At 28.3% G+C, this 27,002-nt stretch overlaps 1 long non-coding RNA gene across 1 annotated transcript; it reads left to right on the forward strand.

Moving 5' to 3' along the window:
• The first annotated feature begins 649 nt into the window (after window positions 1–649).
• Window positions 650–18,868, forward strand: LOC124945955. The gene is made up of 3 exons (XR_007100002.1): window positions 650–719; window positions 3,948–4,327; window positions 18,687–18,868. It is a non-coding gene; the product is annotated as an uncharacterized LOC124945955 (long non-coding RNA).
• The last annotated feature ends 8,134 nt before the right edge of the window (window positions 18,869–27,002 follow it).

The following is a 27,002-nucleotide window of genomic DNA, read 5'->3' on the forward strand; positions in this document are numbered from 1 at the left end:
GAATTAGGAGATGTTAAACTTGATGTTCTAGATTCATATTAATGCTTATCACGTACCAATCTATAGAAATGACTTCTCTTGCATGTCAATAAATATGATATTTATCTTATTAGGAAACTAGACAACGATATCTCTAAACCTTGAATGATTAAGTAATTATTTGTTTGGGGAAGAGTTTTGTTAATTGGCGATCCATGGTTATGCTAGAGACATTGATCAATTTTGAGATTAAGTTGATAGATTTTCTCATACTAGGTTTTCTGCATGTCAATGTACATTCGTTTTTTAGAAGGTCAACTTTTTATTAGAACAAGAAAGAACACAATAAGCGTTCAATTATTACATAAAACGATGGGGACACAAAAAAAATAGGGAAAGAAGAACATAAAAAAGGTAAATAACAATGTGTATTCTACATACTACATGTACAAAATTCATTTCAATTAGATCAAATGTATTCATTTTAGACTTTATTTGTTTCTTTATCTCTTTATTAGTTTCACATTATTTTAATAATCTATTTTTTTTTCCTTATTTAGGTGTTCCATACTCTCCTAGTTTGGAATCAGCTTAAATGCCTAATTGTTGTGTATTTATGCAACCAGGAAATGATGAAGAAGAACACATTGAATTGATCGGAATGAAAGATACGACAGATTCTTGAGCTTCGTGAGCTTCAACAGCCATGCCTCGGCTCCAATGGACCCTACAAACTCTATGTAAGATGTTGATTCAATTTCAGCTAGAATTAATTAATCAGCTAATTTGTATGAATATAAATGAAAATCTAGTTTTAGTTCAATGCAATTGATTCTTTGATTGATGAATTGCTTCTATTCTTGAGTTTGAATGTGTTGATTAACTGGGTTGCTCTGTTCAAAATTGATTGATTGAATGGATGCATATGATGTTGATTTGATTTGCATTGGAGCAATATTTTGAAAACAGATTTTCATATTTCATTTTCCAAATTTAGGAAAATGATAAAATTCCTAGTAAATGCTTATCACATACCAATGTATAGAAATGACCTCTTTTGCATGAAAAGAAACACAGTATTTAACTTATTAACAAACTAGACAACGCTATGTCTAAACCTTGAATGACCAAGTCATTATTTTTCTTGAGAAAGACTTGTGTTAATTGGTAATCCATGGTTAAGATAGAGACATTAATCTATTTAGAGGTTAAACTGATCAATTTTCTCATACTTGTTTATGCTTCTCGTAGATTGGTCTTGTGACGTCAATTTTGAATTATAACAGATACTTTATAGTGTTTAGTCTTTCTTTTTCAAGTTTGTTGGTCAATCTTGTTTATTAATGAAGTTTTAATATTTAGAGAAAAAAAGACAATGAGGCGTCCAGGACTCTAGGTTATAGGTCAACTTAAATGTTCTTTAAAACTAGTTTATGACTTAACTCCCATGTTCATTGACCTAATTAATTTTCCAGAACATAATAAATTCAGGTTCTAAGTCAGAAAGAAAATTGAAAGAATTTAGAAGAATAGAGAGAGCTTGAATAACATCATGAAACCAATTTCAGCCTATAGTTTGTCTGCAATCCTTTGAAGGACATCTCCTATCTTCTTTACAACTGCAACCAAGTCTTTATCCTGATTATTGTTTTTCTCTATTATGACATTGTTTGTTTCAAAATATGATTTTAGTGTGTTTTGGCTTTGACCAAGAACATTGATCAACTCAGACTTCATATAAAGTTCTTGATTCCCATTCTAAGATAATTTTATTCTTTTACTTTCATTTTTTTACATACCTGAAACTTAAATACATGAAACTTAAAAGGAAAAATAACAATTACTTTATTCTCCTTTTTTCTAACTTTGAATTACTTCGGTTGATATATGCATCTGAATTATCAAAATAATAATTCTGCAACATAATGTAATGTATAAAGTTTAGAAACATTGTGGAAGCTAAACAATGTTTTCTAAATTTTCACAATTTTTCATTTGTACATTTCATCATGTCGTCGAATTGGTATTTTGGAAAATTAGATGCATATAAACCATGAATCACTAATAAGAAGCATTCTAATAAGTTTAAAATAAAATTTTCTTTTTTTACTTTCTAAATTTGAAGTTATAAAAAAGGTAATATCAAGAGGTATACAAAAAAAAATGTTTATTCAAGAATGGGGATTAAGAATGAAATCTAGTCTCAATTGATTGAAATTATTGGTCATAGCCAAAACATAAGAAACAAATAATGTCTATAAAGAAAAATAAAGATCAAAATAATCATTTGGTTGATGTTTTCAACAAAATAGAAGATGTTATTGGAAGGATTACACACAAGCTCTAGGTTAAAATTGATTTCATTAAGTTATCCAACTCTTTGCTCTTCTAATGTTTTTCATTTTCATTTTTGACTTAAAATGTAAAATGCTTCTAGAAAATTAATTATGTCAAATGAATATGGTAGTTAAGTCATAATTTTTTTTAAAGAACTTTTAAGTTTTCCAACATCATAACCTAAATGTGTCATAAATAAACAAGATTGTCGGACTCTCTTGACATTCCTAAACTCAATTCTACAATTCCGCATAACACCCTCATCCTACCCTTATTAGAAATCATCAAAACCAGTCCTCTGCTCATAATATATTATGCAATCTAACCTCACCGAACATCATCAACATAACCCAAACAAGAATAAATGCGTTCTAAGATGTGTCTTCCTTTGAGACTCTCATGTACACTCCGATTAGGCATTGGCGTCAACCTGTGAATTTCGGCGACAAGATTATCGAATTGGAAAGTAGAAACAACCCAAAGATAAAATGAATCTTGATGTACTCGCAACATTCACCTAGGCCTCGCAGATATAAGACTGCTAACAAAGTAGTCCAAAAAACTTCAGCCACATTTTCACAAAATGGGACAATTCAATGATAAAATAGACACGACTGTGTGGGTTGATCCTAATCTAATCAACGAGGTCCATTTTGCATAAACGTGAAGGAGGTAATACATTTTACATGCTCATTCTACTTGACATTGAAACCTCATTCCTTAATATCATCACAAGAGGAATTAAGTTTTATGCTTCCAATCATTTCGAAAGACATTGAAATACACCTTTTGATATCATTTCCCTCGTACATAGTTTGTTTTTGGCATGTCAACAATAAGACTGAGATGGTACTGTATGATTAGAAGAAACGACTTTAAATGGATAAATTTGAATGTCAACGGACATTCATAAAATATTTTTATTTTTACAATACTTTCCTAGTTTGGAAGCCGCCTAAATTCCTAATTGTTTTGTATATTTGCAACCAGAACATGATTACTTTATCACCTGAAGATCATATTAAAATGATCTGAATTCCTAATTGTTTTGTATCTTTGCCACCAGAACCATGGGTTGGGTCTGCCCTAGCCCATGGGCTTGCTGGGTAAGTAGCCTATGGGCTTGCTGGGTAAGTAGCCCATGGTCTTGCTGAGTTTACACCTGAGCCGACTCTGAACTAAATTCATACCCAATTCTAACTTCAAACCAAGAAGTGTTTCCAAATAGGTCCAAATTATTGTTAGTTTGTGTAAGCTTAATTGAAACTCTCTACTACTACATATTATGACTTTGAATTGACGTAAAATTACCATATATATGACATATCCTCGTCCATCATCATATTCTGAGTAGTGAATTCACTGTCATAACGATCTGCTGAATATTATTCGTAAAAATCTCATTTAAATAAGTAATGAATGTTGTGAAGTAGGAATATTAGAGTTAGATTGCAAAAATTGAGAAAGGTGTGATATTTTTGATTCATTAAAAAATAAAACGAAGATATGCAACTAAATATTTGTTATTATAGGAGAACGGAATTTTATGACAAAGCTTTTATTGTGACGGATAAATAGCTTTAAGATGGCAACATTTATGGTGAATAATATATTATTTATTTGAAAGCTAGGTTGTATATAAATAGAATTTTAGGGAGAGAAGGTTACTCAGCCGTGGTAGAATTTATGGTGAATGTCCGTGAAGAAGGTCATCCGACGGTGTTTGACACTAGGATGACGGTTGAGGGTTGATCTGGAGCGTTGCAACAACGATTTTTGCAAAGAAAAACCCTGAGTTCTTATGTGAGACGCGATATATGCATCCTTTCTCCATCTGAGCCTAGAGGCCTTTGATACCGATTGAAGGACCTTGAACAGATCTTGAGGCATTCTACTACTAATGTTGCCGAAAGAATACAATGTGTGAAGTGGCTTCTGAAATCCAGAAGACAGGCGATCTTCGTGAGCTTCAGCAGCAATGCCTCGGCACCAAAGGTACATACAAACCTAGGTAAGATGTTGATTCAATTCAGATGCTATTGATTAGCTAATTTGTATGAATTGGGATGAAATTATAGTTATAGTTCAATGTTATCGGTTTTTATTCTTTTGATGAAAGACTAATTGTTTGATGAATTGCTTTTATTCTTGTGTTAGAATGGGTTGATTAACTGATAGTTTCGTCCAAAATAGGTTGATTGAATGAAATGTATTTGATGATGATTTGAATTGAATTTGTACACTATTTTGAAAACAGAATTTCCAATTGCATTTTCCAGAATTAGGAAATGTTAAACTTGATGTTATAGATTCATATTAATGCTTATCATGTACCAATATATAGAAATAACTTCTTTTGCATGTCAATAAATGTGATATTTATCTTATCAGAAAACCATAAAATTCTCTGAGCCTTGAATAATTAAGTAATTATTTTTCTCGAGGAAGGGTTTTGTTAATTAGCTATATCCATGGTTAAGATTGAGACATTGATCGATATTGGGATTAAGTTAATGTGTTTTCTCATACTTAGTTTCCAGCATCTCTTGGATAGGTCTTGTGACATAAATATTGGATATAACATACGCCTTATAGGGTTTTGTCTTTCTTTTTCAAATTGGTGCGACGATCTTGTTTATTATTGAAGTTATATTAGTTTGAAAGAAAAAAAAAACAAGACAATCAGGTGTCTAGGCTATGATATTGGTCATCTTAAATGTTCTTTAAAACTAGTTTATGACTTGACTCCCATTATTATTTGACCTAATCAATCTTCCAGAATCATCTTAATTCAGTTTTTAAGTCAAAAAAGAAAATGAAAAACATTTAGAATAGCAAAGAAGTTTGAACAACATCATAAATGATAAAAAAATCAATTTTAGCCTATAATTTGTCTGCAATCCTTTCAAGGGAATCTCCTATTTTGTTTAAAGCAGCAATCACTTTATTATCTTCTTCATTCCCATTCTCGGACTCCATGTTGAGTTCTTCATTTTCATTCTCAGATAACCTTCTTTTTTTGCCTGGCTTGTGAGATGTTGCTTCTTTTGGACAGTATGTTGACTTATTCTTTTTCATACCTAAATCTTGAAAAATAAAAATAAGATATTTTATTACAGACTTGTTACAATTTTTTTTTCACTTTGAATTACTTTAGTTGATATATGCATCTGAATTACCAAAATAACAATTCTTCAACATTATGTAATGTAAAAAGTTCAGTAAACATTGTGGAAGTTAAATGAAAGAGTTTCTTTTAAAACATGCTCATATATCTTTTGTTACATTTGTTTATGAGATTTGGACTGAATAAAATATAAAAGTGTTTGATAGGCATGAAAAATGATTGTGACAGTGTGAATCAAAGCTTGATTGTGATGTGTTCCAATAATCAAATGATTGTGATGTGTTCCAATAATCAAAGTAAAAGCTAGTTTATATACACATCGAATCAATTTAATTCTAGGCTAAAAGTCTCATATTTAAACTACAGGGTTGATTGGGAAAATCTGTAAGAATGACTTTCCTAACTTTGTTTTGGTTTAATTAAAGATTTCTTGCTTTCCATTTGTGTTACTCAGTCAATTGCATATCTGTATATTTTGCTAGTCCATTTGTGTTACTCAGTCAATTGCATATCTGTATATTTTGCTAGTCATTGTTTTATTTTCTAATGCCTTTTTCATTTATTAAAGTAATGCTCTGATTTTTCCAAAAAATAAATACAGTCCAGGAAACAAATTCCATAAGGATAACACCACAAGTTGTCGTTGAACAAGAAAAGTTCTTTAATAGAAATGATTTGATCTCAGAATAGTTTGTCAATTCAATAAATCAATTTTGAAACTCCAATCCAAGTTCTTAGTTACTTGGATTAGACGAATCATATCAATCTACTAATAAAGTTTTAATTCATTGAATTTTATCACAAATCTACTCATTTATACCACAAACAAAATAGATGTGAAAAGGAAAAATAAAAAACACGTACTTGGTAGTTTCTTTGATGAATCATTTGTTGCAACTTGATTTAACGAAATTGCAGAGGCGCACAATGGATTTCCATCCAATACATCATAAACATCCTTATCAAAAAATTTTGGTAGCTTAATCAACTGTCTTTCTTTGGCTGTCATGTTCCAGAATGATTTATCCTCATCTTTCTTCACCGATTCTCTCATTTTAATCATCCTGAAAAGTTCCATTAACCTACTCCACCTATTTTGGCATTGAATCGCTCCTCTTTTCATGCCATTCTTAGTGCAGAAGGATGAGATGGCCTCCCATTTTGATGCAAGAATTACATTAGATCTTTGTTCTCCGTTTCTCCTCAGGTTTTCTTCCGCGAATTTACCCTCTATGAGCACATGAGTCTCTCTTATACTCCATTTGGGATGTTGTGGTCTTTTAGAAACTTCTGCAATCCCTTGAATCTCGACTTCACTGTGGTTTATTGAATGAAGATTATTTGTCGGCGATTCATCAGTTTTTGACGCCATAGAAGGGTGAGTTCAAAACCCTAAGGTGTTTTTTATGAAATGAAAAAAAAGTTTAAGAAAATTTGCATAAAAGATATTGAGTTTTTGGGTTTGAATGACCCTTTATTATTTATAATCTTTAATTTTTTTTATATTATTATCTTTTATAATCACTGTCATTGTCTTATTTGGATAAAAGTTATTTTTATAAATTTAATTATAAATTGATGATTTGAAAATTATTAATTTTTTCAACTTTATAAATTTGCTTGATTTTATTTATTTTATTTTATTTTAGTGAGAATTTAATATATAAAATATTTACTTATTTCAATTTTGTAAGAGTTGAAGTTCTAAATTGATTTTCTTGGTTTAAGCCCACCAACAAATAATATAGTTAGAATTACCCCCATTTAATTTTAATTTCAATTTCATTCACAGTTCACTTCTAACAAAAATATATATATTTATTTCAATTTTATAAGAGTTGAAGTTCTAAATTGATTTTTTTGGTTTGAGCCCTTCAACAAATAATATAGTTGGAATTACCCCATTTAATTTTAATTTCAATTTCAATTTCATTCACAGTTCACTCCTAACCAAATACACTTTTTTTTATAACATATTTCAACTTGCCTTTCTTAATTACTTGGTAAGTTGTTTGGAATGTGTTTAGAGCATTTTTACTGATATTAAGTTCAAGTGAAATGATTTATTTTTCACTATAGTGATTATTTTTGGCCTAGTTGGAGTTAGTTCTTTCTTTTATCTATATTTTTAAAATAATGTTATTTTCTTTGTAAAAAATGTAAATATTTAGCTCCTATGAAAGTAGGCTTAATATATTACAAGCATTTTTTTTTAAATTTTTTTTTTCGTGATTTTGCACACATTATACACATTATTTAAAAAAAACTCGGCCACATAGGCAAAATTGTCAAAATCGATAGTTTACGTAAAATCGTTAGCTAGTTGTAAACTCGTAAAATCTAGAATTTAAATGAAATCGTAAGAGTTTAATTTAAAAAAATATTCCTTATATATATAATTAAGTGTTTTATATTTAGCTAATTTTAAAATATTATATATTTTAATATAAAATTAATTAAAAATAATAATAAATAAATAATACTATACAAAATTAATTATATTAATCAATTTATTTAAATAAATAATAACTTTATTTTTAAATTTTAAATATAAATTTGTTTTTTAATAGTAAAATCGTAAAATCGTAAAATCTTATTATCATAAATTTAAAATCGTAAGATTTTACTTATTTAAGAGTTTACTTAAAATCAGACTCGTTAACTTAATATGAAATTATAAAATCGTAAGATTTTAAGAGTCAACTCGAGATTTTAACAGCCTTGCACACAAGGTAAGGGTTGTTTGAATGATATTTTTTTCTTTCTTTTTTTTCCCTTTATTTCATTTCTTATTGTAACATGTGTGAACTTTGCTCAGTATTTAGTTATATTATTTATAAAATTGATCAAAACATTTGAAGATGTTTTTTTATAGAGAAATAAACAGTGTTAAGGAGACCAATATAAAGTGATGTGACAAGAAAAATGATGACGAATGTTTATCTGTTTTGGTTTTCATAACTTTTTTTTTCTAATTATGTAAAGATTTCTTAGTTCTCAATTTTTGTTACTCAAATTTTTAATATCTTTCTTTTTAAAATTGGTGTATTTCACATCGCCTTATTCATTTATTAAAATAAGGCTTTATTTTTTCAGAAAAAAAAACTGTTCAAGAATCACCTGCCTACTGTGATTCTCTCTTTCTCTTCAATCCGAGATCTGTTCTTTTTTTTCCAAAATGAACAGCTTTTTCTCGAAAATAACCGATCTCCCACTCTGTTCTAACCAAATCAGCCTGATTAACTGATCTGATTTTTTTTTTCAAAATGAACTAACCCCTCTTTAAAATAACCGTCCCGCCTTTTAGTTTGAAGGGAAAAATTGAAAAAAAAAATCCCTCTTCCTTTATTCCTAAAAAAAAAATCTCCTTGACCCGGGTTGACTTGCTGGTTACGAATCGACTCGCCGGTTTGACTCATTTTCCAGTTTTTCGCCATTGAATATGCTCTGCAGATAATTGCAAACAGAAATATTATATTTAAAATTAACAATTTTTCAAAACGAAGGATATGAAAGGGTTATGAGTTCTAGAAACCGAGTCCTTCTGAAAAACGATGTTTTGACCCATATACAAGCTCCGAAATGACCCTTTCGTACATTTTCTCTTACAACAATATTATACTCAAACTTCACGATTTTTCGTTTTGGTCATTTTGAAGGTACCAGGGCACTCGTGACTTAAGTATTTTTGAAATTCGACGTTTAAACCATTGTTTTCAGATTTTTCTAAGTCGGTTTTTAAAAGACATTTTTATGTTTTTTTTTCACTACCCAATAAAAAAGTATGGGCATTATATTAGACCGGGATATTTATTTGATACACGAGGTGTAAAAATAGGGCGTACAACTATGAAATCATATTTAAGGTTTATAAAATGAGTTTCATCTAATGAGAAAAACCAGATCAAACAATAACAAATATTAAATTACAATGAGAAATTAATTTATAATAAAGTCTTACTAGATGATGGTCTTGGTGTAGACTAATTTGGTGCAAAAGAAATATTCATATTTCTTTAAGAGAATAACACCATGAATTCCAGTTATAATAATTATTATTATTCTTTAATAATATTTGTCCACATAATAATTGGTATTATAAGGAGACTCAATTATAAGAAGGTGGTGGTGGTGACGATGTTGGTCGCCAAGGAGTTTGTGAAGACCGACGAGAAAACTAGTTCTTGTTATCTGCGAAAGGAATCCTCGGGTGTTGGTTATTTACAATAAGTCTTCAGTTTTGATTATTGACAAAAGGCCTTGTGGGATTCGGATTATTATTCGTCTAAGAACCTAAATAAAGATTAATATATGAACTTACAAAATCAACTTAACAATAATAAAGCAAAATAATTAAAAAAAAGAGTTTAACCTAATAGGGAATAGGAACCGTCTAGACTATTAGACTTCTTATTTGACATATATTTGCATCTAATTAACGATTCGCAAATGCTATTATGATCCAAGGAGAACCTTTTGCACCATTTCAAAAGAAGTACCTTGTTAAAGAAGTTTAGATAATATTCAAACAACTTTGAACTTTAACATTTTATACTTTATCCTATTTAATAAGGTGAGAATGGAGACTCAAACAAACCTTAGAGAAAGTTATAAAAGCACTCTAAGAGGATAAACAAAATAGAAAAACGGATAAACAAAAGAAATTGACTAAACCGAGTTTTAGTTAGTTGCCATTTATTGTCAACCCGGATTGGTTTGGTGGGATATTTTAGCTTAAAAATGGTTGGTTTAACTAACCATCATTTATATAAATTTTTATGTTTAATAAATTAAAAGTTACAGGGATTTTAGTAAAATCTATTTATGTTAGAGTTTGAATTTTAAAAACTTTATACATATATTATTTAAGAAATTAGATAACTTTTTATTTATTTAGAATTTAACTAAATTATTTTAAGAAAAAATAAAATCAAAGATGGATTTAGGTTTGGAAAAAATAAAATTATTTTTTAAAATATTTTATTATAATATTAATTTAGATTAAATAATGTTCTAAAAATATGGTAGGTATATATTAATAAATTAATTAAATAAATAAAACTCAAATGTTTCTAAATATATAAATATATATATATATATATATATATGAGAAATGATTAGGTGAGGGAATTTTGTGAGAGAATGACTTGACATAATCTTATTCTTGAAAAAATCAAATAATTTCTCTATTTTCTCTCTTTCCTCCAACTCTTACATTTTCCAACCGATGATGCCAAATCAATCTCTCACCAAATTCCCTCTCTCTATCACTCTTCTCTATATATATATATTTATATATATATATATATAAGCATTTAAATAATTTGTGAAATTGTTATAAATCATTTATATAAGGTAAATCTATTTAATAATAAAATTAATGAAAAAAATAATTCATAATAAAATAATTAAAAATAATCAATGTAATTAAAATTAATATTTAATGTGTCCTTTTTTTTGTTTTTATTTATTTAAATGTGAACTAGTTTATTTATTCAAATATTTAATAATATTGAATAAATAATATATTAAATACAAATTTGTTTAAATTTAAATAGTTTTGAATAGAAATGATATAAATAAAAGTTTAAACTTTTTTTTTATTAATTATTTATGCAAAATGATATAAATGAGAGTTTTATTTCTTAAAAAACGACATGACACATTAAAACAACACAACTTAAGGTTAAAATCTAAAATCCAAACAACACATTCAACCTAGTGTATAAATTTTTCTTCTACAATTATTAAAAGCCTGAGATATGATAATATATGATAAATTTTTTACCCCATTATCATTTATCTAACAATTAATGGAATACTAGGCTCTTCTTTTGATTTTATTGTCCTACAATTGATTCAATAATTAACACCAAATATTCAATTAAAATAATCTAGTCTATATTAAAAACATAATATTTACTACTTTTATCTTGAATGTATTAAACAGCAATATTTCCAAATTTTGTACAGTTCATTCCCTTATTCTACAAATCACAAAGAAAAATAGTGTCTCCTTATTATCAAATTAGCAATACATGTTTTAAAGAAATATATAAATTACTAGAGGAAAATCAGCAATTACAGAAACAGATACCCAACATTCATTATCTATTTTACTTATCATATAAAAACAAAAATCAACAATATAACTAATGAAGATATAATGTTGGAAAATATATATATATATATATATATAATACCTCAAATAATAACTCCATCAAGGTAGTACAGTGGTAAGAATTGGTTTAAGGACGTCATAATCAAATCAGATCAAACAATAACAAATTTTAAATTATGATGAAAAATTAATTTATAATAAGGCTTTACTAACTTGCGGTTCTAGTGTGACTGATTTTGTAAAAAAAGGAATATTCATGTTTCTTGGAGGGGATAACACCATGAATTCCAATTATAATTACTATTCTTCAATGGTGATTGTTGCTAAAGAATTTTTCGAGACACGTGAAAATTGGTTCTTGTTATTTGCGACATGAATCCTTCGATTCTGGTTATATACAATAGGTAGGTTCTGATTATTGGCGACGACCCTCGTCAGATTCTTATTATTATTCATCTAAGAACCAAAATAATGATTAATATATGAACTTAAAAAATAAACTTTAATAATGCAAATATTATGGAACAAACACACTCCGTTTCTTTTGCGGAAGGATATTAAACAAAATAATTAAATGTACACGTGAATAACTTTTCACTTTATATTTTAAACTTTTAATATTTCTAGACTTTTCATATTCCTAAACTTTTTCGTTAACTCAATTTATGTATATATAGTCCTATTGTTATTAACATAATACACAATACTTTTATTTCAAACTTGGAGATGTCATTAGTTGTGGAGGAATATTGGAAAAAATGGAACGACTAGACTCTAAACAATATTGGTACAAGCTGTAAGTCAATCGTCCAATTATGTGGTGGTCTATTTGGAAAGAAAAAAAATGATATAATCTTTCAAGGAAAAAATCATGACATTACTAAGATCAAAGACTCAAAGATTAAACTTTTTTGAGCTTATTGAAATCTATTTTTTTTTTTAATTTTGTTCCCTTTCCTTTTTCATTTATTGTTTTTTTTATGTTTCTCACATTCACAACATTTTTCTCTTTAATGAAAAGTTTATCCTTTGTATAAAAAAATAAAATTTTAAATGTTAGTAATATAAACAAGTGTAAAACATGTTTAGTGGAAAAGAGGTAATTTAAATTGATGGGTAGATTTTCATCAAAGTTTTACTCTATAGACTAGTATTAATTGAAATATTTTATTAGTCTTTCTAACACTCTAAGTAAAAGGTACATGTAACTAGTAGGCCAATATTCTTGAATTAGTATTTGTTCATTAACATTTTCATACTCATTATTAATTCTAATAAAAAAATGCATTAACTTGTTTTCTTCATCATCTTCAGTCATTCAAAGTTCTAGAAAACATTTATCGCAGTCTATCTTAGTTCCTATATACCTACACTTTATAAGTAGTTTAAAACTAAGCATTTCATACTATAGAGTCTAATCTTAAATTAATATTCCTCTAAGTCTGATCTTTGATGCAGTATGATATTATCTTTTGGAGATAATACATTCTCATACCATTATTTATTCATACCCCGATTTAATTTCAAACCAGAGAACGTGACTAGTTTTAGTCGACTAGAATCTTATTTGAATTCTGACAACGATCGTATTCATCATCCATGCACGAATCATAGAGTTGACAATACTCCGATCTTTATCTTAGTTGATGAGGCAAGTTGGATGCTAAAACATCATCCATAATAGGTATATCTAGTAATAAAGACAATAATTAGAGTTAGTCCTAATGAATTACAAAGGATCGTTTTTGTATTTCCTCTTCGCTGTTGTATTTCCTCTTTTGCTGAATGAGTCGGTTGAAAAATATCGGATAAGTGTTAGATTGATTGAGTAATATTTTGAGCGATAATAGGGTTGTAGTTGTTTGATGTTCGGTGATATTCACTGTATTGGTCTCCTTTAAAAAACACTCAGTGTTAGATCACTCTAACTATGATACAATGTAGAACTCAACAAAAAAAAAATCAGTAGTAAGAAATGGTGATGATGAGATTGATTGGAAACGGTTAGGTAGGACGTTAGAGTATAGTACACTATGAGATTGATTGAAAACGGTTAGGTAGAACATTAGAAAGAAGATGCGATATACACAAAATTGAGAGAAACAGGGATTTGTGTATTTTTTTTTATTAATATAGGTATAAAATCCAATATAGGTATAAAAAAAATATCATATCTATTATAAAGTATCTTAAATTATATCCAGTACCAATTATATCTATACTTGTTAATAATTTCAAAACATTCAAAAATGGTTGTAACTACAATTTAACAAATAAATCATCATTAACAACCTGCAAATTATCATTTAGTTATTCTTCTATCACGATGGATCTTGACCCTCTTAGATAATCATACTTAAATGGTAAAAATATGAATTACAAATTAGCATTCAAACCAAAAACTTATTTTAATGTGTTACAGTAAATATTATGTTTTTGATATAGATTAATTATATATTATGTTTTTGATATAGATTAAATTATTTTAACTGAATATTTTATGTTAATAATTGAATCAATTATAGGAGAGTAAAATCCGAAGAAGAGACGAGTGAGAAAAATATGTATCCGAGATTCCATTAATGGTTAGATAAAGAAAAAAATGTATAAACACGATGTTGAATGTGGTTTAGATTTTGACATTAATGTTTGTTTTAGTGTGTCATGTTGTTTTATTGTCTCTTATTATTTTGTTTTGTTTTGGTGTGTGATGTCATTGTGCCATTTTTTTTAATGATTTTTTCTCTCAACATTTTTGTTATGCTTTCTTGGTTAATGAATAAATCTTTCATTCATATCCATTTGTAAAATAATAATAAAAAAATATTTAATTATTTGATAATTGTTTTATAATCATATCCATTTTTCTCTCAACTAATCTATTTCTTAGTTTTATTTAGTTTTATTTATATAGTTATTTTGTTTTATAGTTTTTTTTAGTATTTAACTTGAAATTAAGATTTATTTTTCAACCAAACACTTCAAAATCTTAGGTACTTTAATATTTGATATTTGTATGATTTATAAGTGGATAAAATCTATTTCTGTTTATACTAGGCATTTTTATATATGTGATACATATGATTGGATAAAAACTAATTTAAAAAATATATAAAACAAATAGGAGCTATTTTTTTAGAAGTTACTAAACAAATTAATGTTTTTTATTATTTTGAAACTATCTCCTAATATACTGTAGCCGAAATATAATTTAAATTAATATATATTATTATTTAACTATATTTTATAAATAAAATTTTACCTATTCAAAACTATTTAAATTTAAATTCATTTTATTAAAATTTAATTATTGTACTATTATTTTTTTTTATTAATTAGATTTACCTTATATAAATGATTTAAATATATATATATATATATATATTATATTTATTAATATATATATAAAGCTTTCAAAAATCAAACTCAAACGTAAATAGATTTTACCAAAATCTGGTAACTTTTAATTTATTAAACATAAAAATATATATATAAATGATCATTTGGTTAAACCACCCATTTTTTAAGTTAAAACTATCCACTATCCAATCAAAACCCAATGGTCAGGTTGGCAATAAATGACAACTAACAAAAACTCAGTTAAGTCGATTTTTTTTGTTTGTCCATTTTTCGATTTTGTTTATCCTCTAAGGTTTGTTTGAGTCTCCATTCTCACCTGATTAGATAGTAGGATGAAGTATAAAATGTTAAGGATCAAGGTTGTTTGAACATTATGTAAACTTCTTTAACAAGGTCATTCTTTTGAAATGGTGCAAAAGGTTCTCCTCGAACATAATAACATTTGGGAGTCGTTAATTAGATGCAAATATATGTCAGATTGGTCGGGTGGTTCACTATTTAAGAAGTCTAATCGTCTCGTTTGTTGTAATATATAAGACGAAATTTTGTTTAGTGGAAGATCGAGTCCATGTTTGGTACGGCTTATAGGAGGACACTTAGTGTGAAAAAGTCTTATTATCGAGTTGATCACATACATTGTTATATATAAGGAGACCACCATATGTGAGATATTTTACATTCGATTCAATAATTTTACTAACTGAATAAGATGTGTTAGAAAGTTTACGTTGATGGTGAGAAGTGGAAGATCAACGTTAGAATTGAGGTGGACTCAAGCCCACCCCCAAAAAAATAAAAATATTTACACTACAAATGCTGATACCAACTACTCATATACTATAACTACTATTCAAATACTTAGATCTATACATATCTTTAGTAGAAACCAAAAAGTACTGGTCATGTTTAACATAGAATTCATATATACATGCTTCTCAATACAGCTAAAAGAAGCTACAACAAAATAAGCCAAACTCCATCACAACTATCATGATTCTATTCAAGTCTATTTAGACATCCAAGTAAAGATCACAAAATATAAGCAAAGTGAATAAACAAAAAGACAAGTTAAGACCATCGGTCTTGGTCCTTCTTTCCACACTCATCCCATTATATTGCTCTCCTGCAAGACCCAATCCTTCAAGTGCATAATAACTACGCTTGTGTGACAATCCCTCATTTTTAAAAATTTAATTCACTATTTATTTTTCTAATTCTAAAAATATACCAAATAGTACGCTAATCTATCTGTTTCATTAATAATTTTGCCAACAGAATTTCAAGCCCATCCCAATTTCAATTCATGGAACCATCCATGATGATGGGTCACTCGACATTTTGATTGTTGAATTTGTGGAGTGATAAGGTGTCTATGGCTCTCGTGGATGAAAGGATATAAATTTGTTTAGGTGGGTCATTGTTACATTCTTTTTGAAAATGTTGTAATGTCTTAGTTAAATTGGGTGAACTTGTAGTATTTTAAAGTTTGATCAAGATATCCTTCTTTTGCCAAAGTACTACCAATCCTTTTCATCATGGTCTCACACCCTTCTACTAAGTTTCACCTTATTTCTTTAATTCTTAACTCCTTCTACTAAGTTTCACCTTACCATAATAAATTAATTTGATCATTTGACGGTTGTTGGTAAGCATGTCTTGGGACAGTTAGGGTAGTGTGTTTAAGGAAACATTGAGCTATTATTCTTGTTATCTAATAGTAAATTAATTGGCTGAAAATGAACCAGAGAAACATTTAATGTCAAAAGTCATCATCTGTGACATATTTGTAGCATCATTATTATGACTTTGGAAGAGGTTAGTATTATGATTCATGTGAACTCGGATGAAAACCTATATTTTTGTTGGAAGACCTCCGAGCTTGATGACTTTTAAGTTTGCATGTTTAGTCTTTGACTTGTGGTCCATTTGTTCAATATACACCACTTTTTTAAGTTTATTGGTTATGTTTATCTCATAAAAGTCAGGTTTTATAATGACCATATTTAACCTAATATGTCATTTTCACGTGCTCATATTCATTAAATATGTATGAATGTTTTAAGAAAAAAAGTTAATAATATTTATGATGTGTGTAAAATAAAAAATAGAAAGAAAAACAATACATTTGCAAATAACTAAGAAATTAGGTTATATCTAATTTAGTGAGAGAAAACTACGCAGCCGCGGGAGGACTCTGTTTATGAAGAAGGTCATCGGGTGGTGTTTGATGCTCGGATGACGGTTGAGGGTTGATCTGGAGCGTCGCAAGGATGGTTTCTTGCGAAGAAAAACCCTGAGTTCGATCCGATGTGAGACGCGAGAGTTCTCCATCCGAGCCTAGAGGCCTTTGCTATCGATTGAAGGACCAGGAAATTTGGATAAAATTCCTCTGAGTGTTCTTCAATTGTGGAACAGATATGTCAATCATATAAATTTTCGACTTTTCTGTCAAACAATTGAGCAAATGAAAATGCTTGATTTTCAGATTTTTTTACAAAAGAATTTTTATGAGACATTCTTCGTTTGTAAAAAAGATATGAAAATCAAACATTTGCATTTTCTCAATTTTTTGACAGAAAAGTGACAAATTTATATGATTGACATATCTGCTCACAATTGACGAACCTGTTGATGAAAGGAAAATAACTTAGGAGTTCAGCCATAAGAAATGCTACCAATTTGATAGACTGCTCAATCGACATCGACAGACGATTTTCAGATAAATTTAAGAAATTGCAAGACTCTAGCTTTAAGTAGCTGGTGTGTTCAGGTGAGTTTATTAAGTTCATATTTTACAAGCTTAAGGTTTGCTGTCGGTTATGTGAAACAAGATCTACCTGGAATTGTTAAGTTCATATTTTAAACTCTCCGGGAATTCCTTTTCCCGCCTTCATTGCATTCTAAAAACCTAGGTAAGATGTTGATACAATTTCAGATGCTATTGATGTGCTAATTTGTATGAATTGGGATGAAATTCTAGTTATAGTTCAATGTTTTCAGGTTTTTATTATTTTGATGAAAGACTAATTGTTTGATGAATTGCTTTTATTCTTGAGTTGGAATGTGTTGATTAACTGTTTATTTCGCCCAAAATAGATTGATTGAATGGAATGTATTTGATGATGATTTGAATTGAATTGGAACATATTTTGAAAACAGAATTTCAAATTGCATTTTCCAGAATTAGGAACTTGATGTTCTAGATTCATATTAATGTTTATCATGTATCAATCTATAGAAATAACTTCTCTTGCATGTCAACAAATATGATATTTTTTGGGGGAAAATGACTAATAAATATGATATTTATCTTATTAGAAAACTAAACAATGATATCTCTAAACCTTGAATGATCAGAAGGTCAAATTTTTATTAGAACAAGAATGGGAACACAATAAGCGTTCAATTATTACATAAAACAATTGGGGATGCCAAAAAAACCAAAAAAATAGGAAAAGAAGAATATAAAAAGGTAATTATAATGTGCATTCTACATACTACATGTAAAAAATTCAATTTATTTAGAAATACGAAAGAAATATATTTACATTAAAGTACATAAATAACATCTCTTGATTGATTCTGTATCTCATGTATTCATTTTAGACTTTATTTGTTTCTTTATCTCTTTATTAGTTTCACATTATTTTAATAATACATTTTTTTCCCTCATTAAGATGTTCCTGACTAACATTAGGATACAATACTTTCCTAGTTTGGAAGCATCCTAAATACCTAATTGTTGTATAATTTTGCAACCAGGAAATGATGAAGAAGATCACATTGAAATGATCTTAAGGAAAGATATGTCAGATTCTTGAGCTTCGTGAGCTTCAACCACCACGCCTCAGCCCCAATGGCCCCTACAAACCCTATGTAAGATGTTGATTCAATTTAATTAATCAGCTAATTTGTAAGAATTTAAATGAAAATCATGTTTTAGTTCAGTGTAATTGATTTCTATTTCTTCTATTCTTGAGTTTGAATGTGTTGATTAACTAGGTCGATTTGTCCAAAATTGATTGATTACATGGATGCATATAATGTTAATTTGAATTGCATTGGAGCAATATTTTGAAAACAAAATTTCATAATGCATTTTCTGAAGTTAGGAAAAGGATAAAATTGACGAATAAAATTCATAGTAAATGCTTATCACATACCAATCTATAGAAATAACCTCTTCTGTATGTAAATAAATCCAATATTTAACTCATTAACAAATTAAACAACGATATGTCTAAACCTTGAAGATTAAACCATTATTTTTCTTGAAAAAGACTTGTGTTAATTGATAATCCATGGTTAAGATAGAGACATTCATCAATTTAAGGTTAAATTGATCAATTTTCTCATTCTTATTTTTATGCTTCTTCTAAACGCTGGAGTAGATCCTAAAGAGATACCGCTTCCTCATGAATTTATTTTGAATCGGGATCTTTTGGCTCAACTTTATCCCAGTTTTGTCGAGGGAGCAACTCCATTTTTCACCTTGAATTGGTCAAAATATGCAGAATTTCTGACTTTTTGCGGACGATTAGATCCAGTAACAGGTGATATATGGTTAACCGATATAGCACACCATCATTTAGCTATTGCAATCCTTTTCTTGATCGCGGGTCACATGTATAGGACCAACTAAGTAAATTGGTCTTTTGACGTCAATTTTGAATTATAACAGAAACGTTATAGGGTTTAGTCTTTCTTCTTCAAGTTTGTTGGACAATCTTATTTATTAATGAAGTTTTAATATTTAAAGAAAAAAGGACAATGAAGAGTTTAGGTTATGATATATGTCAACTTACATATTCTTTAAAACTAGTTTATGACTTAACTCCAATATACATTGATTTAATTAATCTTCCAGAACATAATAAATTCAGGTTCTAAGTTAGATAAAATGGAAGACATATAGATAAGACTTTTAGCTTAGAGTTCACTTGATTCTTAACTTATTTGAAAAAAAAAAGTTATGAAACCCAAACAAAGATAGGCAAGTAATTCTTAAAAAATTTAAACCATATTCAACATAGTGTTTATACATTTTTTTTTTCTTATCTAACCATTAATGGATTCTCGAGTATATATTTTTCTTGCTCGTCTCTTCTTCAGATTCTACTCTCCTACAATTGATTCAATAATTAACACAAAATATTCAGTTAAAATAATTTAATCTATATCAAAAACATAATATTTACTATAACACATTAAAATAATTTAATTTAATTTATATTAAAAACATTATATTTACTACCTTTATTTCAACAACACGTATTAAAGTCGTCGATATAATTTTGTATGTTCATTTCCCTTAATCTACAAGTCACAAAGAACAATATTATTACTATCAAAATAGAAATACATGCATTGAAATGCTTTAAAAAAAATATAATTTACTAAAGGAAAATCAGCAATTACAGACACCCGTACCCAACCTTCATTATCCATTTTGCTTATCATGTGCATGTCTGACAAATTGTCCTGTAGAATAATAAAAAATCAACACAATATCATTTAGTTATAAAAAAAAATAAGATTAAGAAATATATATAATACCTGAAAAAATAATTTATTTGTTTCACTATACAACTCATATTTAGGGTTTATAAATGGTCTTCCATCTATAGAAAAAAATAAGATTAGATAATAACAAATTTTAAATTATGATGAGAAATTAATTTATAATAAAGCCTTACTAAACGGTGGTGATCGTGGTGTCTGATTTAGTACAAAAGGAATATTCATGTTTCCTCGAGGGGATAACACCATGAATTCAAATTATAAATATAATTATGAGGAGGAACCCAATTGTAAGGCGGTGGTGGTGGGGACGGTGATGGTCGCCAAAGAGTTTGTGGAGACTTAGAAAATTGGTTTTTGTTAGCCATATGTCTCCTGTTCTGATTATTTGCGACATGCCTTTTCGAATTCTGATAATTATTCATTTTAAAAACCAAAATAAAGATAAACATATCAACTTACAAAATAAACTTAACAATAATATTACAAAATAATTACACAAAAAAGAGTTTAACCTGGTATAATCGGGGAATAGGATGAGTTTTACCTGAGGGGAATAATCTATTTGTTTCACTGTGGAATCATATTTATCCCATCAAGGTAGTCGAGTGGTAAGAGTCAGCTTAAGAGACCAAATGGTCACAAGTTCGATTTCATCTAAAATCGCTTTGAGTTTAAGCGACGCTTGAATCATCATAAGTCGTTTGATAAAATCTGAAAACAAACCGGACTTTAAAAATTATTTAATTTCGGATTTTTTAAGTTTGAGATCAAACTTAAATAAAATGAAAATTTGGTGATGAACATAAAAAAAAAAAAAAAAAAAAAAAAAAAAAAAAAAAAGATTAGGGAACAATTTAAAATCGATATCAATTAATAAATTAATTAGAAATTATATAAATATAAAAGGCTAGGGCGGGAACTTATTAAACCAGAAAACAGAAATGAACTTTCGTTCTCACTCTCTTTCAGCAGCAGAAAGTGTCAGTTTCATTGGCAGTTTTCATCTTCAGATGAAGACCATGCTCTTCAAGAGTGCGCTTGCAAACAAACAAGCTTTCCTTTCTGATTCTTTATCCTTTGGGCACAAGTATGAGCCTATTATGGTTCTTGATGGAAGATAATAAAACAAGAATATCCAAAGAGAAAGATGGGAAATGGGAGATCAGATCAAGACTCATAAGTGACACAACAGCCGGAATTTCGAGTAAGGCGGGATTGAAGGAATTCTCCAGGCGCGCTAAATTTCTTTGACCAGAGAGTGATCTTCGTCTCCTTCATCCTAATCCTAATCCTAATTCTAATTCTAATCCGGACTAAACTTTCTAATTCTAATTCTAATCCGGACTAAACTGACTAAGGCTATAATCCAACCTAACACTACCAGCTAGAGATACAACGTGCAGATGAGATGAAGGAGATTCAGATTCAGACCTAATTCTACCAGTAGAAGAAAGATCAGATCGTAAACAAAGTTCAGATCTACAGAAAACGATCGGATTACAATCTCTTTTCCGGTAGATCTGTACATATAGAGAAAAGCATGTAATTAAAATTCATCTATCTAAAACTATGTCAGGTAAGGTAACCGTCGGTCGATCCAAACAACATACATCATCATCTAAAAACGCAGCAGAAAAACTATGTTCATCTATCTGAAACTTCTAATAAATCCAACATTATTCATTCAGATCTACCTACATATATCAGCATATGATTTTCACATCCTGAACAGCAAACGAAGCATAATCGATGAAACAAACATAATAATAAAGCAAAATTCTCAAAATAACAAGAATAACATCAAACGAGGGAGAGAGAGTTAAGGTTAGTTACCTCACAAAAAGAGCTTCAATGAATGAATCTCCTAGATGAGGAGGAGGAGAAACTCAGAACGGCGAAACTTGCAACAATGGAGGAAAATAAAGAAGCGTTAACCGATTGCAGACGTCCACGCCGCCGGAGAAGTGAATGTTCTCGCCGGAGCGATGATTTCTGTCAAAGTGTAGAGGATCTCCCTATTGTGATTCTCTCTCTCTTTCTCTTCAAAATGAGCCCACTCTTGATCTTCTTCTGGAAAATAACCGATCTCCCCCTCTGTTCTAACTAAATCAGTTAACTGATCTGTTTTTTTTTTTCAAAATGAACAAACCCCTGTTTGAAATAACCGTCCCGTTTTTTAGTTTTAAGGGAAAAATTGGAATAAAAAATAAAAATCTCCTTGACCGGGTTGACTCACCTATTGACTCATTTTTCAGTTTTTCGCCATTTTGAATATGTTCTTCACATTGAAACGTCAATATTATACTCAAAATTCATAATTTTTCAAAACGAAAGATATAAACGGGTTACGAGTTCAAGAAATTGAGTCGTTGTGAAAAACAGCGTTTTGACCCATTAATGAGCTCCGAAATGACCCTTCGATACATTTTCTCCAATAGCAATATTATACTCAAAGTTCACGATTTTTCGTTCTGGTCATTTTGAAGCTACCAGAGCACTCGTGACTTGAGTATTTTTGAAATCAGCGTTTAGATCATTGTTTTCAGATTTTTCTAAGTCGGTTTTTAAAAGACATTTTTATGTTTTTGTTCAACCGGCCCAATAAACGAGCATGGGCATTATATTAGACCGGGTTATTTATTGAATACCTGGATGTAAAAATGGGGTGTCTACAACTATGGAATTATATTTAAGGTTTATAAAAGGGCATTTCATCTAATAAGAAATATTAGATCAAACAATAACAAATTTTATATTACGACGAGAAATTAATTTATAATAAAGCCTTACTAGCTGGTGGTCTTGGCGTAAAGGTATACACAGATTCGAGAAGTTGATTTAGTGCAAAAGAAATATTCATATTTCCTCGAGGGGATAACACCATGAATTCCAATTATAATTATAATTATAATTATAATAATTATTATTATTCTCTAATGATATTTGTCCACCCTAATAATTGGTATTATAAGGAGGAACCCAATTATAAGGCGGTGGTGTTGGTGATGGTCGCCTAAGAGTTTGTGGAGACCGACGAGAAAACTGGTTCTTGTTATCTGCGACAAGAATCCTCCGATTTTGTTTATTTACCATTGGCATTCGGTTCTGATTATTGGCAATAGGCTTGTGGGATTCTGATTATTATTCATCTAAGAACTAAAATAAAGATAATAATATGAAATTACAAAATAAACTTAACAATAATAATGAAAAAAAAAAGTTTATTCTCTTGATGATGAAGATATTAGATTTTTTTTAATGGAATAGAGTGATCAAATAGAATTTATAGTAATGAAGTTGTTATAATAAAAAAAAAAATCTGAGAAAATTTTGGGAAAAAGAAACAGCATTTTATTATATCTTCCATGTAAAAAGAAATAGAAAAATAAAAATAAAAATAAAATAATCTTCATCTTTGGCACTCCTTGTCAATTTTACGTTCGTGTTTTCTTCTTGAGAGAGGGAGAGATTTGGTTCGATTTATCCAACTTTGCACAATATAGAAGGCATGTTGGTTGGTTATTATATTCAACAATTAAGTCCCTTTAAATTCCATGAGATTGTCATTTCAAGTTTTCAAGTATCTTAAATAGCCTCCATATTTAGATTATTTTACTCATCACATATCAATTTTAAATCATCTACCTGTTGGGTTAAATTAGGATGACCCAGATGAGTTTTGATTAGGGCATGTGCGGTGAGCCTAGGCTAGCAATATAATAAAATAAAATCATAACTCTTTGATATTGGTCGACTAGACTCAATCATGTGACTATAAATATATGGTCTTCCTTGGAGTTTTATTTATAGTATTAAGAACACACAAAATTATATTTGTTATTATTCCTCTATCACTCTCTAAAAGTTGTAATTTTTACTTTAGCCATAGTGAATTTTTCCTTCTCTGTCCGAGGTTTTTCCCGTCTTGGATTTCCACGTAAATAATGTGTTATTTACGTGTTTTCTTGGTTGATATTTCATCTATTCTTTATCCCTATTAGTCTCAGATTCATATCCTATTTTTAATCGTTTAGATTCCAAATAATCATTATAAGACATTATATGTGTGTTGGAAATTCACTTGTTATTTGAAAACAAAGAAATATCAAATTGTTTTCTGTTCTTTAGTCGAAGTTGATTACCATAACTTAGTTAGAACAGTCTGTGAACTACCATTTTACAATTGATTTTCCTATTACAGTTTATTATGATAACAAAAGATTTTTTTTTCTATATTGGATTTTGTGTCAATATAAATATTACTAAAAATGCACAAATTTCTTAAAGTTTGATAACCATTGTATTAGAATTTGAATTGAAAATGAAAAGCCTAATTCCAATTATTAGATTTTGTAGAGCATTTAAAATGAAGAATTTGAATTTGAATTAGAATTTCAAATTTTATATAATTATATAATTCTCAATTCTATTCTTTTTTAACTTAAAATTATAATTATAATTTTTATTTTTCTATGTTTTTTTCATATAAAATATCTTATTATTTTATTATTTACAAAAGATTAACGTGCTTAGTCATAATTGATATTTTTTTATTATGACTATTTTTTTTTTTAATTTAGAATATTAAAATGTCGAGCTAATATTTTTTTTTTAGTAAGTTAATATTTTGAACGGATATATATTTTATTTTATTTAAGAAATTAACGATATCAAATTGATATTTTTTTTTAATTTATAAGGTTAAAGTGTCAAATCGATATTTTTTAATTTTTTGAAGTGAAACGTCAAATCAATATTTTTTTTAACACATAATCAGTTGTATAAATTTATTGTGCGAGACCAATATTTTAATAAAATAAATTATATATATTAAAATTATGTTTATTATATTTTTTTTCAAACATAAAAAAGTAAATTTGAATTACAATTTTATAAGTTTTTCAGTCATATATCAATTCTCATATAAAATGAATTAGAATTTTAGTCATCCATACATACTTATAAGGATTCTCCCTCATTTTTGTGTACATTGCTTCTCATCAATCTCACTGATCTAGATTATCTAGATGAGGGCTATACTCCTCTTTTTTTTTTTTTTGCTTTTTTGTAAGTAGTTATTTTTACATCTTCAAAAAATTCATTGAATTGTAAAACTTAATATATTTGTTGTAATTTATTCTTCTTTTTTTACTGTGTTTAAATGAAATTCAAAGTAAAAACATAGATACTTGTTTTAATTTCTTAAAAATTTTAGTTATAAACTTAATTCAGTTTTAAGTCCTTCAACAATCAAATGTAGATGTTTTAATGTCTTATCAATTGATCATCTCTAACCAAACATATCTAAATGGAGTGTCTTTGAATTTGACCATTTGAAATCATAAATTTTAATCTATTTGGAAACTTGGACTTGGGTTTTCTCAATTTTATTTTTTTAATCTTACTTAAATATATTTTTTTAAAATATCTTATTGAGGTGTTAATTTTGATAAAATAATATTTTGAAACATATTTTAATTAGATATATATTAATTCAAATTCAGCTCAAACTCAACTCCATGTGTTTCGATCATTTCTACATTAGTAATTTTGTAACGGTCTCATTTGGAATTAGTTTTTCTTAACTTTTTTTTTATTTTTTTTTATTTTACACACATCATAAATATTATTCTTTTTTTAAAGCATTCATACATAATTAATGAATATGAGCGCGTGAATATGACATATTATGTTGGATACCTCATTATAAAACCTGACTTTTATGAGATAAAACATAACAATTAAACATGACAAATAAACTTGCATAAGTGATGTAGGTTTAAGTGTTTAACAAAGAGAGCAAAAGGCAAGACTAAACACACAAACTTAAAAGTCATCAAGTTCGGAGGTCCTCAAACAAAAATATAGGTTTCTATCCGACTTCACATAATTCATAATACGAACATCGGCCAAAGTCATAATATATAATGACTCTACAAATATGTCAAAAATAATTACTTTTGTTGTTAATCGTTCTACCGTTCCTTTTCAATAGCCCAATGTTTCCCTAAACATGCTACCCTAGCCGTCCCAAGACATGCTTACCAACAATCGTCAAATGATCCCCAACATAACCTATTAAATCTCAATTGGACTCTACAACAAGCTCTATTAGGCTCAAATGATTTCATGCTTACCAACAAATGTCAAATGATCCCCCAAACATAACATTTAAATCTCAATTAGACTTTACAACATGTGAGACCATGATGAAAATGGATGGGTAGTACTTTGGCTAAAAAAGGATATCAAACATTAATTTAAAATACTACAAGTTCACCCGATTTAACTAAGACCATACAACATTTTCAAAAAGAATGTAACAATGACCCACCTAAACAAATTTATACAAGTTTTCATCTACGAGGGAGGGTCGTAGACATAGGCATGGACACCTTATCACTCCACAAATTCAACCAACTCTATGTTGAGTGACCCATCATCATGGATGGTCCATGAATTGAAATTTTGTTGGCAAAATTATGAATGAAGCGGATAGATTAGCATATGCTTTTGTATATTTTTAGAATTAGAAAAGAAATAGTGAAATAAATT

The sequence above is a fragment of the Impatiens glandulifera genome, chromosome 7 (assembly GCF_907164915.1).
Source record: "Impatiens glandulifera chromosome 7, dImpGla2.1, whole genome shotgun sequence".
Lineage (NCBI taxonomy): Eukaryota > Viridiplantae > Streptophyta > Magnoliopsida > Ericales > Balsaminaceae > Impatiens > Impatiens glandulifera.